General features: G+C 34.3%; 1 long non-coding RNA gene across 1 annotated transcript in view; it reads left to right on the top strand.

Moving 5' to 3' along the window:
- The first annotated feature begins 2,439 nt into the window (after positions 1–2,439).
- Positions 2,440–14,080, top strand: part of LOC132796127 (uncharacterized) — a 65,370-nt gene continuing 53,729 nt past the window's right edge. Inside the window, exons 1-3 of the long non-coding RNA XR_009633503.1 lie at positions 2,440–2,982; positions 5,849–5,895; positions 10,829–11,415. This is a non-coding gene — a long non-coding RNA (uncharacterized LOC132796127). The remainder of the gene's footprint in view (positions 2,983–5,848; positions 5,896–10,828; positions 11,416–14,080) is intronic.

Genomic DNA, 14,080 nt, shown 5'->3' with positions numbered 1-14,080 from the left:
CGTCGTCGACGTCGACGTCGCGTACGTCACGTCGTTCGCTCTCCCATCAAATCTTTGGCGTAAAAGGAAGCAGACGTCGCAGCCGCAGCAGCAATAGCAGCAGCAGCAGCAGCTTTGCCGCTTCTTTCTTTGGATTTTTCTTTCGTTTTATTTTTGGAGGCAAATAGGATTACAGCTCGATGTGTTTGTGTGTGTGTGTGTGTGTGTTGGGTACACGCATGTCGCTTGCGTGCTTTGCGTACGTGCGCGCGTGTGTGCTAAAGCGAGAGGGCGCTATGTACCATTGCATACGTATGTATTCAATGTATGTTTGTTTGTCTGTACTTGGTTGTGCATATTATGTATGCAGCCACCAGGAGAGAAGTGCTCTCCTTTTCACATATGTATATATGTATGTGTATGTGTATGTGTATGTGTATGTGTATGTGTAGTCATGTATGTATTTCTGTGTTATGTACTTTTGGTGGTTGACAGATTTACAATACTCTGGACTGTCTCTCGACTGCGCTTCGCTGCCGCTGCGTAAAGTTAATGCAAGAGTTATTGGCTTTCGTTCAGTTGATTTATCTGCTGCATTCTGCATTCGTTATGTTAATTCAGTTTTGTTTTTTTTATGCAATTTACTGCCGTTCGTGGCGATAGTTGTATTTTTCTTTTTTTTTTTTTTGGTAGTGTATCTTTTTTTTTAGTTGTTTTTTCTTAATTTAAGTTTCGCTAAATTAGCATATTACTTATTGGCTGTCGTTGAGTTCATTAGCGTGCATCTTAAATAATACACAATTAATGTGTTGCTCTTTTATTTAATTTATTTTCTGATACGTGTTTTGATTTTCTTGTAAGATAATATTTCGTTGGGATAATTATGGAGATTAGTTGATGGCTAACTGATTGCTTTCTCTTTAGAATTGTTTTTCCTCTTTTTTTCGCAGTATTTTAAATTTGAATTTCGTTTTATTTCATTGAATTTTGTCTATTGCGATTTAGATAATTCGTGTTTTTCTTTTAATGACTTTTTATTGTTTTTCGTTACGATTTGTCTACCGCGTTTTCAATTTATTTTAAATACAATTTTAAATATATTATTTTCTGACTTAAATCATAATGTTAAAAGTATTGATAAAAATACTTATACAATACTAAAAATTAAAAACAATTTTTATATCTTAAAATCTGCGTTAAGTTATTTAAAGTATTAAATTATGCACTCTTCCTTTACTTAATGTAAGCATTATTTTAAAATTTATTATCAGCAGCGTTGCAATTCTTGGGATCATTTATTTGGTTTCTTCCGTCGCTGCAATCGATCATTAATCGTCTGCACTTTGAACTACACATCAAGAGGGGCGTCCACAATGCGTTTTCCCTCAACCTTCACCTCAAACTTGAAAAAACTCATTCGGAAAACGGAAGTCAAAGAAGACGCTTTAGTCGTCCCTCTCGCTTGATTTTGTCGCTCTTGCTGTTAATGTTGTTGCTGTTGTTGCTCATGCTGCTAATGGTGCTGTTCTTGTTGTTCCTCTTGTCACAGTTGACCGCCCCAACAAAGGTGTGCAAGACATACACACACACACACACTTACGCAGTCAGCTGCCGAAAAATGCAAATGAGTGTGAGAGGGGCTGGCGTCATTTTGCCTCTCTCCCACACACTCACACATACGTACGCCTGCTTGCTTGTTCTTGCACTGACGATAACTCTGTTAACAGCATCGCGATGTGCAATCAATCGATAGCACGATGACCGATAAACTGCAGCAACAGCAGGCGGAACGCAAATTTATTGCCAATAAGCACAAAAGGCGGCGAAAAAAAAACAACACAACAACAAAATTAAAACAATTGCAATAACAAAAGGCAGCAAAAATATTAAATGCGAGCATACAGACATACATACATATGTATTAATGCAGAAGATATTGTGCAACAAATGCAGCAAGAGTTCAATACACTCGCCCACACACACACACACTTACACTCACGCACTCGTGTGGTGGGAGAGGGTGTGTGTGAAAGAGAGCGCACTACACGTGCAATAACAGTGTCGATCAAGCACTGTTTGTATAAATTTAATAATATTTACGTTTTACATTTATAATGAACTTGAAATAAGTGCTATGCGCAATTTGGCACCGTGGTTCGCCACCTGCAGAATATGTCGATCAAATATTTTGTTTTGTTTTTGGTTTTTTCAATAGCTTTTTCGCCTAGGCACGCATCACAGTGTGCGCGTGGGCGGGCGACGCGACGGCAACGCCGGCAGCGACGTCGACTGCGCGTGTGGCAATGCGTGTTAAATAAACATTAATGGCGGCGACGACGACGACGGCGACGGCAACGGTGCAATTTTTACTTTACGTTATTTTCTTTCCTCTTCTTGCTGCTGCCTGTGTGTTTGCAAACAGCTGAGAAATGGTTTCGGTTTCGCTTTTTTTTGTTTTTGTTCGTTTTCAATTGTTCGCCATTCAATGAGACTGAAAGTGATAATGGGCAGCCAACAATAGCAACAACAGCAACAACGAGTCAACAGTCAACATAATATAATTAAAGCTGCAACAACAATAGTAACAAGAAGAGTGCGCGACATTACCATTTAATTGCAAGCATTTAGTCAGCATTTAACTTTGCATAAAACTTACTCACACACACACACATGCTCATAGACAAAAGCTCTCTGCTCTTTCGATCCCACGCTTAACATTAACATTGCCATAACAGCAGCATTAACAGCAATCGCGGCTCAACAGCAGCTTCCATTTTAGTCAGTGATTTGCCCTTTTTGCAATGCAAGCAAAAAGAAAGGAAAAGAAAAAGAAAATCAAAGCGAAAGAAATGCACTTTCGATTTCCAGTTGTTAACATTATCGAGATGTCTGCGGGAATAATAAAATCCAACTAATTGTGATAATTAAACGTGCGTTACAACTATTATGTGTTATTGTTAATGGATTTAATAAGCTTCGAATTGCGGCGTCTGACATGTCAAGGTAAGTACACAAACACACGCACTTACACACACATACAGCTACGCACTCAAAAATTCGTACTGTGCAAATTCATGCACAGTCAACACAACAACACACGAAAGCAACAACAGCGTGATGGGGGAGCATAAACATTTGTTCGTCATTGTTGCTGATAAACAACAAATTATTGTGTATAGTAAAACAATTGAATAACGCGCGCGCGCCTCTTTTTGTTTTTGTCTTTTTTTTCGTATGTTTTACTTTTTTTTTGTGTTTAAACTTTGCACCACCCGCGCTTTGCATGTGTGTGCGTGTGTGTGTGAAGTACGTTACGTTAGCATGAGTCAGAGCTTACGGCTAACGGCGGAATACCTTAGAGTTAAGCAAAAGGAAGGTGGAAAGGGAGAGGGGGAGGGGTAGCTGTTCAAGCGAAAAGGGAGCAGACAAAATGCAAATAGCGGGACTCAACAAGTGGATCAGCGGTTAAATGAGCCAGCTTCAGAATAAGCGAGCTGAAGAGAGAGAGAGAGAGAGAGAGTAAGCGAGAGTAAATGCATTTTCATCATGATTAGGGTAAAAATAACAGAGCGAGTAAATATTGACTATGAGATGTATGAATATATAATCGATAAATTGATCGATTAATTATTAAATACAGGCAATTTTAAATATTTTACGTTTATATTGAACTTTTTTCATATATGTATTTATAAATATTATTTCTCATAATTCTATAATATGTTAAATATATAAAAAAGGTGAAATATAAATGCAGTACATCTGATGTTTGGTTTATTGATAAAAGTGCTGATTATAAATCAATTTAAATGATGAAATAAATCTATTACATTAGCTCGTATACATATTTGTGAATAGAAATAAATGTAAATAAAGGATTTATCTGAAAATATATTGATTAACGATAAATTTAAATAAAATTGTAAATATGTATTAAAATTTAAAAAAAAAAAATAGTTTGTCGAAAATTAATGATACAATTAAATTGAATCTATAGATAGTTGCACATAGTAAAAAAAAAAAAAAACAGAGTATACCAAAAATTAACGATAAATTTAAATTGAACGAATAGAATATTGTAAAAATGCAGTATACCGAAAATTAATGCTAAATTTAAATTGAACCAATATATAGTAAAATTGTAATTGCACATAGTAAAATTGTAAAAATACGGTATATCAAATATATACTGCATACTGATAAATAGTAATTGCAGATAAATATTAGATGAGAAATGCACCTTAGACTGTAAGATAAAGAATGCAAGATATGACTCACTAAGCGTACTTATCACTTGGGCAATTAATAGTTTACAGTTTATGTGTATATATAATCTTAGTAGCCGAGACTCTGAAATTCCATATGCAGCTTATGCAATCTCTCTTCCAAAAGACACGCAAACACACACACTTACAATACGGTAGCTAAGCTCATCAGAAACCAATTGACTTTGAAGGATCAACGACACCAGACTGTCAGATCATTGACGGCTCTTCGAGGTGTCTCTCAGTCTTGAGGTCTGGGTCTGAGTCTGGCTCTAGGTCTAGGACTCTCTCTCTCTGACAGGAGTCTGGCCATCATTTGTGTATTGTTTTTTTCTTGTTTTGGTATTGAACAGCGATTAGCGACACGAGTCGCAGTCGCAGTCGCTGTCGTCGCAGGTAGAACCCAAATTATATGGTCAGACATTTTATGGCATTTGTCTGATGCTGATGCAATTTGAGAGGCCAAAAAAGGAAAAAGAAAAACACACACACACAAAAGAGCTGATAAAACATGAATGACCATTTCGAGTTAAGTTTGTGATAAGCGACGTCTATAATTCAAGTCACGAGCCAAGTTTTCTGCGTTGGGTTTTTCGATCGCAATTAGGTCAAATGATCATCAGCACATGATGCGGCAGCAAACTTTCCGATAATATTGGGATGTCAGCAGATTCGTTAATTTATGAGAAGGTGGTGATAAAAACGCGCGAAAAAAAGTTGATTCAATTCGATCGATATGAAATACAGATGAAATGAATTTTTGCGACAGTAAAAATAATACCAGAGAACTGATAAGAATGAATGAATTTGCCATATTTCCAGTTAAATCTTAGTGATTCGATGAGTGTGTGTGTGTGTGTGTGTGTGTGTGTTACTTTTCTTTCAAAATTGTATAGTGTGGTTTTGTTCGATAAGCGAGTGTTAAGCTCCCCAGTATCTATAAGAATAACTGTGTGCTATTTTTGGAAACAGAGAGGGAGAGTGTTGGGTTTTCCCATACTTGAAGAGAACTGAAAACTGCGAACTCAAAGAATCGAAGAAGTTATTTCGTCAATCGGTAACAATACATCATGTTCCAGTTTGTCGATCTGATATTATATGCATCATCATCATGGTCAATGAGTTTTTGGTTATAGTAGTTGTGTGTAGTTGTATCTGTATCTGGTATCTGGGCATGAATCAGACGACAACGACAACGACGACGACGACAAGTACACACACTTGTGGTTGCCTTTACTCCCCGCCCCCCTCTTCACTTCACTTTACCATCGTCATCGTCATCATCATCATTATTATCATCATCAGCAGTAACGTTCATTGAATATCGAACACCCCACCGCGCCCAAAGCTCGTAAACGATAAGCAGCTGCTACGTTCTAAGTGTGTGTGTGTGTGTGTGTGTGTGGAGGGACTGATAGGGGAACTCTGATGGAGTGTTTAGCTTCGGTTTCGCTAGAAATCATCGCACTCATTTTACAACTTGGTTCTGTTAACACGCTTGTCATTATCTCAGATCTTTCGAATTTGTGAAATCCATTCTTACTTTTTTCTCTATCTCCCTAACTCCTACTCTATCTATCTATCTGTATTGTATATATTTCTAGGTCTCTGGATCCTACATCTATAATCTACTGTCGAGACGCAAACAAAGGTGTGTATCATCATCATTATTATGATTATTATTATTATTATTATTATTATTGTGATGTGTCTCTCTCTGCTCTGCTGTGTGGGTGTGAAATCGAGCCAATGCCCAAGTTATCATAAAGATCAATATCTACATCCATATAAGCATTGATAAGAGCTGGCAAGAAATAAAAACAAGAACAAGACCACTAACAGATCATTGATCGCATATCAGCGACAAAGATCTTTGATCATTGCAGCACCGCATTGCGTCAGTTGTTGCTTTTAATTAATGATTAAGTAGAATTCAAATTGCAACATAACAATTGTTATAACGGTAATAATCCTCGAAGCAACGAAAAACAAGTGAGCTCGACTTTGAAAAGAAAGAAAGGCGGTAAAATTCATAAATTATACCAAATTCATAAAGCTCGAAATTATTATTAATAAATATTATTATAATAATATAAAAAAATACTATAAATATATCAAAGTATATATTTGATATACCAATATAGTAAATGCTATTCTTAAAGTATACTGAATTAATATACAAAAATACTATAAATATACCAAAGGCTATATTTGATATATCAATATAGTACATGCTATTCATAAATTAATAATATACCAAAATAATGAATTAATATACCAAAAAATACTACAAATATACCAAAGGATATGTTTGGCATATTGATATAGTACTACATTCAAGAAAGAATGAAATGTACAGTTGAGTGTGCTGGACCGTGGGATAATCCCTATCCATTTTAAATAAAAGCAAAACAGTGCGGTATTATTCTCCAAACATATCAAATTAATATACCGAAAAAATACAAAATATACCAAATGTTATATTTGGTACATTGTTATAGTATATATTATTCTTAAATTTTATCTATGTAATATACCAAAAAAAATACTAAAATATACCAAAGGCAAAGATTGGTATATTGATAAAGACCTACATACGTTCAAACTGTACCATATTATCAGTTAAGGCAACTAAGATCTGTTGTAAGTGGGATGTTTTTGCCTATACAGAAGTATTATTCAGGAATTGATATACTTAATAGGGTCGGAGACGTCTTCTCCTGCCTGCACATAGTTATATTACCCTTCTACCCCATGGATAGCGGGAATAAAAAGCTAAGAAAAGCGTTTGTCATTTGATTACTCATCTGGTGAGCATCTGAGAGCTTTGTGTTTTTCCCACAGCTTCTCAAATGCAAAGACAGCTGTCAGATAGTTGATATATTTGCTAAATACATGTACATATATATATGTATATATATATATAGACATGATCATATCGCATTATCAGTCGTAAAGCGTCGCCGGTTTTGTTGCTGCCCAGATTTATCTCACATGACAAGCGAATTGGAGATGTTGGCTGAAGCTGAAGATGAAGTTGTCTGAGAATGTTTATAGCTCGATAGCTTCACTGTTTTTGTTTTTCTGAGAGATATCAGAGGCAGCGTCTCACCTAGACTTCACAATCCCCCCTTTCCCTCCATCTCCCCACACTCTTTTGACGAGGCTGTGCCAAAATAAAACATTGCTCATTAGGGGTTTTGGGTTGTTGTCGACGCGACGAGACGCGACGCAACTAGAGAGTTTTGAGTTTCCATGTTTGTCAGTCTCTCGATCTTCACGCCATCTCCGTTGTCATTGTCTCTGCTTCTGCTTCTGTTTTTGTTGTTGTTGTTGCTGTTGATATTTACTCAAGTGTAATTGCAAATTGTAAATGCGACAACACAGATGCTCGTAATGATTGTGGCTCGCTCTGAGCGTGAGACTTGATCATCATCATCAACAGCAGCAGCAGCAGCAGCAACAAATGTTTCAAGTCTAGGATTGCTAGACTAGAAGTTACTGAAACAAACTATTCTTTGTAGCAATCAAGCTAAAATTATTAGGAAAATATCAGAATATATTATACTAATCATGCTGAAATTTGTAGAATATTTAATTGAACTATTAATCTACAAGTTGGCGAAAGTTCAAAATTGTTAAGTGCAAATTTAAGATAGTTAGAAAATATTCAATAATTGTTGTGATTGTGAATTTTTATAAAGTTTTAAGTTTAAAACCTTATCACAAAAAAAATGTAGACTAAAGAGTAGATTGCGTAACTTGATTAAAACAAACATAAATCAATATTTTTATGCTAAATGTGCATTTTTAGAAAAATCTTATTTTAATATTAAAATCTTGATTCAAAAATGTTAAATTTTATACTGAAAATTAGAATTCAAATCTTGATTTAGGTTTTTTTTTTATCTTCAATAAAAATCTTGAAATTAAATTTTTAGTTTGAAATAATCTTAAATCAAGAAATTTATTCAAGAATGTTTTTTTTTATTGAAAATTAGATTGCAAACTTGATATCCGATATTTCGGTCCTAAACAAAATACAATCTTGAAGTAAGATTTTTATGTTCAATGAATCTTAAATAAAGATTTGTATACTAAACATTTAGAATCAGAATCTTTATGCAGGAATGTTTTATTTTAGATTGAGAATTAGATTACAAATCTTGATTTCAGACTTTTTGCGAACTTCACAAAATTTATAAGCTTAGCATCTTATTCAATGGACTCCATTTGGAACAGGGCTTTACAGGGTATCCGCATTAAACTGAACTCGCAGTTTCAATATGCCCGAAAAAAGCATATAACGAGACAGCGAGACGTGCGCTCTGTACCGTGTGTCATTATTTGAGATATATATTATATATATATTCGACATACGTTCGATTCCAATGGCCTCGGGTTCGAACCTGGTCAGAGTTTTCACTTGGAGGGAGGAAGAGAAAAGAGGCGGAAGAGAGTTGCCAGCTTTTGGAGCTTATCGCAAAATTGTGCTCCCCTTTCTTGTTTTTTTGTTGTTTTGTAGCTGTATCTCTGCAGCTGTATCTTGAGCTGTGTATCTGTATCTGTACCTTGCGCTATTTGTATCTTTTATCTGTGAAAACAGACAGAGAGTAAAAGCAAAAAAAAACAGTTCAAAGTATTTTTGTTCGTCGTTATTGTTTGAACGTTGATTGTCAACTGATCGGTGTTTACCCACCGAACCGAACCGAACTCAAGTCAACTCAACTGAACTGAACTAAAACATCCATCCATCCCCCAGCTCTGACAACAGCTCCCATCACCCATCACACATCACACATCACTCATCAGTCATCAGTCGCATCCATCGCTTGGTTTTGCCAGGTTGGAAGTTGGAAGTTTTCAATTTCAATTCGAGAGTGGAGCTACACTTAAGCAAATAAGCGTGTTTAGCTTTGCGTCTGTATCTGTATCTGTATCTGTATCTGTATCTGCATCTGTAGCTGTAGCTGTATCCGTATCTTTAGCTGTAGCTCTAGCTGTATCTGTATCCATATCTTGTGGATGGATATTGTTTTCTTAAGACGCGTTGAATTTCTTGTTTTTATTTAAGTTTGTTATTGTTTTGGCTTTGGTTTCTTGTGCAGCCAGTGTTCCCTTTCCCATTATCGATTATTGCATCTCTCGTGCTGTTGAAAATACATATATTGTACGCATACCCTGTAAACTATTTGAAGATGGAAATAAGTAAATGTTTAACTATATGAAATGATAATTATGTATGTATATATATTCGATCTATATTTCTTTAGGCATATGTTTTCTATATGATTTTATCTTCAGGCAACTATTTGGTATTTTTTGTGTTCTTCTTTTTTCTAGGGTATCTTTACGTCTTGAGCCTTGGCTGTGTTTAAGCCTGCGCTTACATATTGTTCTTTCACTTTTGTTTTCTCAGCGCCAACACAGACTTGAAGACCTGCGCAATTGACTGACTGATTGACAGATGGACGCATGGACGGACAGACAGACAGACAGACAGACGGACTGAGAGACTGATAAGAATATTTGCTAATAAGCATGGCAAACAATATTGGTCTCTCAGTCTCTGTGCGCTGTTGTTTACTCATTCATCTGCTCATCACACTCACAACACATTGCACACACACAAGCACACACAACACACACACACACACACACACACACACACACACACACACTTGCGCAAATGCATACAAAACATGCACAACATCATTATGATTTCATTTGTTTGGGATCAATTCAAGAAATGATGATAATATTTGCGGTTAATTGACGCGACAAAGTGTCTCCAACTATCTTCTGTCTGATGATAATATGTTAGTTGTGGATGCTCAAATTTACCTGAGCGGTAAAAGTTGCAACTGTCGAAGGAAAAAACATGGCATGCAATTAGAATTTTGATTAGAATAATGAGGAAAGAAGTTTTGAAGAAGCAAGTAAGCGTATATCAAAAATGAAATAGAGCCTTTAAATTCTAGAAAATGCTGTAAGGAAAATATTATTCAATTCATTTAAACTTACTTGGTAAAATGGGAATATTTACAGAATTCATAAATATTAGGTTCGTAGACTACAAATTAAAGTTACGCATGAATCAGATTAATTGTGTTAGTTTTATTGTATTTCGTTATTTTTATGCCATATACTAAATATACCAAATATACATTTTGGTATATTTTTGGTATATTGTATATTCGTATATTCTAATACATAAATATAAGGTTTATAAATTAAACGAATTAGAGCTGAAAAACATATATTTGTAAAGTTAGCATAACTGCATTAAGTCAATATAATATATATGTATAGTTTTGTATCTTTGTATATTGGTATATTTTAATGATAATAACGCACTGTTCTCTTCGGGTATCTCATATTCATAAATATTAGGTTTAAAAACTATAAACTAAAGTTTAAGAACATCTATTTGCACCTCTCATATTAATTCTGTTTCTTTTATTAATTATACTAAATACACATTTTAGTATATTTTAGTATATTCTAATAATAACTCGAGTATACTTGATTGTAATTTTGTTACTTGTTGTATCTGATTTGCTTTGCTATACTTTTCTTTGCAGTTAAATGAAACATAGTAAAGAGTGAAATGATTATATGAATGTGGATTTCAACAAACAAATTTAATAAGGATCAAGTGAGTTAAGGTGCAAGTGAAATATGGCATCATTAATAAATTGAAAAGGAATTGAAGTGAGTGAAAGTGAAATATCATAAGAATAAAGTGAGTAAGAAGAAGGATTAAGTTAGTAAAAATATATGTGACAGTGCAGTGTATAGAAAGAAGTGTTATTATTATTGAAAAATGTAATAAAAATAAAGTAAATGTATAAAAGTGGCATTATTAACAAATTCAATAATAAAGTGAAAGAAAGTGCAAGTGAAAAGTGTTTATATATATAAGTGTTCTTATTATTATTAAATGTAATAAGGATAAAAGTGAGTGAAAGTGAATTAGTGATAATTGTGGCTAAAATATAAAACAACGCAATCAGAAGGCAGTTGGCAGTTGGCAGTTGGCTGTTTGAGTTGAGTTCGACAGTTACATTTGTCAGTTTGGGCGATCAAAGGAGCCGCGACTGATAACGGATGTTGTGGATATGCATGGATGTGGATATTGCTGCGCTGATACGTTGTGAATGTATGTGGGGTAAGTACCTCCCCAAAGTATTTGCTCGCTACACAATGCCGATATCTTTTTCACAACTTTTGTGGTGGGTGTTGGCCCCAACACTGTGTGGTGTGTCATCATCATCGTCATCATGATCATCATCATCGGTGGTCGCGCCACATCGCTCAGCAACTCATTAACAGATAAAGATACTTTGAATGCGACATGAGACGTAGTCTATTCTCCCCTCCTTCTTTACTCTTCCCTTTCGACCCGCCCACATCTGAAACTGCCTCTCAGTCAAGGTGTTTAAGTGTGATTGAGAATTGACACCAACTTTGTAGCTATATCAATCAAACGCTGACCAATGATGGACTTTACCACACACATAATATAGCAGACACAGCACATGAAGAAGTACACGCATTGGGCGGATGGGCCCCATCGAGATAGAGCTCCGAGATACGTGTCACAGTGCTACAGATTTCGATTCGATTTCGAAAGCAAACCAAAAGTCCGCAGCGACAAAGAAATGTTCGATAGATTAAACCAAACACTTGCACAACACTTAGATACCCTTTCCTTTTTTTTTGTAAGAAAATGTTATTATATTGAAAAGTTTACTTTCAAAGATTGAAACACTGAAATAGTCAAAATATAAATACTTAAATACTCTTCTCTTCCTTTTTCTTTGAGAAATTTGAATCATATAGAGAAAATTTTATTTTAAATGAATCAAATAGAAAAAATTGAAAAGAGTTGTAGTGAAATAGTTAAATATCATTTTTTTTGGTTAGAAATTTTATTTACTTTATATCGAAATAGTAAAAGTAGAAATAAATAGTTAAATACCCTTTTTCTCTATCGTTTTTTGTTAGAAATTTTATTTATATAGAAAACTTTACTTTAAAAAATTAAAATATCGATAGAAATAGTTAAATTCCTCTTTATCTATTTTTTTTTTTTTAGAAATTTTGTTTATATAGAAAACTTTGCTTAAAAGATTGAAATACTGAAATAGCAAAAAAATAAATATATAAAAACCTTTTCGTTTTTGTCTGTTTGAAAGTTTAATTATATAGAACTCTTTACAGATTGAAAATATTGAAATAGAAAATGTAAAGAGAAAATCCTTTAAAAAAATTCGGAACATTTTCGATGATTCAATATCCAAAATTTACTTTTTCGAGTCTTTATTAAAACTTTTATTAATGACACTAATAAAAATAGTAAGAATTTTACTATAATAACTAGAAATAGCTTACAAACTATAAACATTTTGGGCAGCTAGAAAATTGTATACCTCTAATTATCAATAATCAATCCTTGTTACCATTATCAAAAAGTTCTCTTCTCCTTCACATTCTTCATAGCACAATAGATAGACTCCATTTGTGTTAGGGTATCTGCAACGAAAGATTCGTATAAATAGAATTTTTAGGCATCGGAAGGCGTAGGAAATCAAAAATATCAAGTGTTGTGAACGTCGGGGACAGCGAAAAAACAAATTTTAACCGATAACTGCTATCGAATCGATATCGTCATCGACATTCGACATCATACGAGCTGCTGTTGTCCCTTGGCCACAGCCACATTAGATAAGCCACATCCGAAATCCGTTTCTGGTCTAACCCTATATACTCAATATATGTATAGTAAACTATATATTGTGGTATATACTAACTTTATGATAGTTACTCTGCCTCTGTCCGGTTCATCATTCGACATCATTCGAACTGCTGTTGTCTTTTGATTATTTTTAGATAAGCCACATCCGAAATTCGTTTCTGGACTAACTCTATATACTAAATATATGTATAATATACCATATATTGCAGTATATACTAAATATATGATAGTTACTCTGCCTCTGTCCGGTTCAACATTCGACTTCATTTGAACTGCTGTTGTCCCTAGATAAGCCACATCCGACATCCGTTTCTGGACTAACCCTATATACTAAATATATGTATAATATACCATATATTGCAGTATATACTAAATATATGATAGTTACACTGTCACTGTCCAGTTTATCATTCGACATCATTCGAACTGCTGTTGTCTTTTGACTATTTGTAGATAAGCCACATCCGAAATCCGTTTCTGAACTTACTTTATATACTAAATATACACATAATATACCATATATTGCAGTATACACCGTATGATAGCTACACTGCCTCTGTCCGGTTTTTCAGGTGCTAAAGTTAAACGAGTTTTATCAACAGAAGTTTGGCATTTCCTATTCCCGAAATTATTGATACTCACTTGTGATAGCAGCGAAGCGGGCGTTACGTTAACCCATTGTTGCCAACCCAATCGCATTTCTCGCCTAATTTACGTTTTGATTGAAATGTGACGAGCATTTTCCACTTGTACTAAAATTAACATTTCTTTTTTTTCTGTGTTTTTTTTTTTGTTTTTTTGCTATCAAATCAAATCAAATTTGTACTTGAGACGAAAAAATAATAATAATATGTTGATATTCATGAACTTTTTTGAATAATTTATTCTTCTGTACATTTTTTTATCTGCGCTGTTTTATAAGCAATTTCTAATCAATCACAATCGATAGTTTTCTCGAAAATTTTCCATCAATGGGAGTTTTTTTTTATTATATTTTTTGCACACATAAAACGGAACTAGATTTTGTTTTTAAGGTGAAGAGATTATGAGTGTAGAGTGTTGGGCGTGTTTTGCT

Source organism: Drosophila nasuta, chromosome X (genome assembly GCF_023558535.2).
Source record: "Drosophila nasuta strain 15112-1781.00 chromosome X, ASM2355853v1, whole genome shotgun sequence".
Taxonomy (NCBI): Eukaryota; Metazoa; Arthropoda; class Insecta; order Diptera; family Drosophilidae; genus Drosophila; species Drosophila nasuta.
The sequence above is the reverse complement of the archived record's forward strand: the minus strand, read 5'-3'. Positions and strand labels throughout refer to the sequence as shown.